Genomic DNA, 3,840 nt, shown 5'->3' on the forward strand with positions numbered 1-3,840 from the left:
TGTTATATCGTTCGCTTATTAAAAGTCAAAATATAACGTTGATACATACATGTAGACAGATGCAGATTCACGATTTGAGATATTTGTCTAGTGCTTCTTCAACATATTCAACCTTTCGGAATTCTATTACAACCCATTTACTTGATCTAGTTCGAAATCTATCTTTTATATTTATATAGTAAATTTTTTAAGCTAAAGCTACTGATTATATATGAATCCATAATTTTTTACTGCACATCCTCCCCGCACAATGTAACGTATATACAAATCACTTATTTCTTTGGGACGATCGAAATCAAGTTTACATGCATGCATTCAATCTAAAGGGATTGTTTATATACCACTGCATACAATTAACGTAATTATTCATATCAAACTCTAAATTTGAGGAGTTTAACCACTTAAATCACGCTGGATGCAGATTCTTCTGACCAACCAGTAATGAAATTTCTTAAAATATTTTAATCTCTTGGCCTTGAACAAAGTGGTCAGTGGTCAGTAGTCTAATTAAACAAAATCTTGATCACATACAATGTCTAGGGACGATAACAACGATGGTGCCTAATTGGTGATTATAACAACATTAACAATAATAACATAATATAATATTCATCATTAATTGATCAAGACTCAAAAGATTTGATCTTTAGCTAGGAGATTTATGTCCAATTCAATGAAGGCTCCATTGAATAACTCAACTGAAATAATTACGGCGGAATACACATAAGTGATCTACTTTATCAAATTTAACCCAATTCCTTAGTACTACGTAGGTAGCTCATTAACTCGTCTCTGCCCTCTTTATGTCCTTGGTCTCTCTGTGTTTTTTAATACACTTCACTGATGTCAAATTCGAAAGTTGACAGTTTACCATTCTTGAAGCTTCTTTGATGATTTGCTTGATTTCTATTTTCTTCTTTCCTGTGCTCTTTTTTTTTTACCCTGCAAACTAAAGTTCTGTAAAGTGATAAATATTTAGTAAATCATGTAGAAAACGATTTTGGGATTGAGAAGGAAGAAATTAGGGATATCGGATATTTTGAAATTCATGGGGATGGAGTGAGTTTTGAAGGTTTTGGGTTATGGATCTTGATAGGGAGAAAGAAGACGGTTCGATTCGTGTAATTTGAAGGTGAACGGAGGTTGCCAGCCCTTTGTTTTTGTGTATTGCAGTGTGGATACATTATTTATACAAAACAAATAAATTATCTATACACTGTAATTTAGAGTTTGTTTTGTGTGTTTACACATGATTATACAAAGCATATACATAATATATAGAGAGTATATGAATTTTTATATATAGCTATACAGAACGTAACTATACACCGATGATACAGTGAGCTACATCGGCTGCAAATTAAATGTGTAGGCTATATATATGAGTTATTTCCACTTAAATTTAGTAGCCTCTCAAGTCTTAAGTAACACTGAAAATATGTTTCTTATGATGAACCCAGAGGCGGATCCAGGGTTTACACTCTATGGGTTCAATTCCGATATTCTTAGCATTAAACCCATCATATTTTTAAAGTTATGGGTTCATATCTATTATTTACTACAATTTTAGTAATTTTTTACACATAAATTTATGCTCCGCGTTGAAAGTTAGGGGTTCAATTGAACCCCATCTAACAGGCTAGATACACCTCTGGATGAACCTATATATGAGATAGGATCCATTAAAATTTCCACAGTTAAATTTTTGAAATCTTTTTATGATAATCTACTAATTAACCCAGACTGTTGATCATACACTGTATATTAATTTAATTTTATAAAAAAATAGTTAATCATTTCCGAATTTAGAAACTTGTTAAATCTTTTTGGATTGAATTAACAGGGAAATACTATCTTATAAACTGGACTGTACTATGTTTTCAATCCAAATAAGGGAAACATATAGTACTAATTTTCTTTAGAAACAAAGGGTAAAGAAAAGCAGAAAACACTGTTCATTTTTTTTGCGCGGATTACCCTTCTTTTGGGGTGGTCTTTAATTTTTGGCCCTCAAATTGGTAGTCTTTAATATTTGCCCTTCGCTTAACACCCAGAGGTCTTGGGTTCAAACCCAAGCTCAGTCAAAAAAATTAAAAATCGCAAGGCATAAGTTGGGATTCGCAAGGCAGAAGTTGGGATTCGCAAGGCATAAGTTGATTTTTCCCAAAATTTATATTCAAATAAACTGATTTTCTGTTATAGAAATAAATAAAATAATTAATTTTTTATTCAGCCCCGCCCAAGCCCCAAGTCCAAGTATTTAATATTATATATACATAAGTTTTTTACTATCAAATATATGATAGTATTCTTAAATAAATGTAAAAAGTGGACAAGGACTTAAAAGGACCAAGAAAAGGCTAAAAGCCATCAATGTGGGATTCACCACTTTCCCATTTTATAACAAACTACTCAACAATCCCCCCCTAGTTTGTTATATTTCTCATAATATCATGCATAAAAAAAAGTATCTTATACATATTTGAACTTTTCATTAGTGTAAACACTTTAAAGTTCTAACGAAGTTATTTGTATCTTTAAAGATTTGAACCACAACTACTTGTGTCAAAACCGAGAATATCACACTCACGATGTTATTTTAGTAACTCAGAAAAGCCAGTATATGCTTTAGCACGTTTACAACCATGTGCTCATCCTGATTTCATGAATACTTACAAGATCAACCCTTGTAAATCTTGCTTGAAGCGGCACCACTCCAATATTCATATAGGGGGAATTAGCTACTATGTCCCTGTTACTATAGACATTTACTAATTCCATTAAGATTTAATTCAACCTCTTCTCATAATAGTTTGCACTATGGAGTTTGTCACTATGCCTTTGTTATTTCAGGCATTTAACAACTCCTTAACTTCTCACATAAGAGTATGTAGTACATTAGAATTAAGGCGCTGAAAGGAGATCAGTGCTTAAGCAACACAAAGCAACTTGTTATTACCACATTGAACTTATTTCGTTAGAGTGTATACTAACTCAAAATTGGGTTTCCGTTACTTGTGTTTAGTTCAAGGATTTTGTAACACCTCGTGCATTCGGGCTAAGATTTGACTCATAAGAGGGGGGTATAATGAACCCAATCTGAGTAGTATATAAATGGTGTTTGAAACCCAATCAAGACATGAGAAGAGTCCTTGAGCAAAGGAAAGTCGGAAGCTACCCTACGGAGCGTGTTTTCAAGTGAGTTTGCACCATGTCTCAATTAAAATGAGTATACGGAAAAACTTGTAAGGAATTTAGGAAACTTTCCTTCTTGAAAGTTGTAGATCTTTGAAATAACTTTCCAACGGTATATTATGGAGGTCAAACAGACATTTGTACAAAAAGTTATGCCCGTTTTACTAAAATAGTGTTCTCGCTTGGGTTACGAATCTACGAACCGTGAAAATTATACGGGCCATAGATTTAGGCCGTAAAATTGGCCCAGAAAGCCCAAATCACTGTAATTGATTTACGGTGGGATATATGGTCCTTAAAACTTTTATGCGCCGTAAAATAGGGCGTAAAATGGGTCCAACAACAATTTTAAAACTTCGTTTTAAGGCTTTTTCACTTCATTCTTCACACCCCCAAGCCCTAGAACGACCTTCTATTCTCTCCCATCATCAAGAACACCAAGGTAAGCCTATTCTAATCATTCCAAGTCAATTCTAATATATATCCTTGTAATCTAAACAAGAAATCATTATTCCTAACTTAGGATTTTCAAGAAAACCCATCTCAAGGTTCAAGATTCAAGATTTTGGAAATCTTCTTCAAAGTTAAAGTCTTTAATTCAAGTTTGGAGCATTACTAGGTATGTGAAGTTACTATCTATGTGTG

The sequence above is a fragment of the Lycium ferocissimum genome, chromosome 1 (assembly GCF_029784015.1).
Source record: "Lycium ferocissimum isolate CSIRO_LF1 chromosome 1, AGI_CSIRO_Lferr_CH_V1, whole genome shotgun sequence".
In the NCBI taxonomy this organism is placed as follows: Eukaryota; Viridiplantae; Streptophyta; class Magnoliopsida; order Solanales; family Solanaceae; genus Lycium; species Lycium ferocissimum.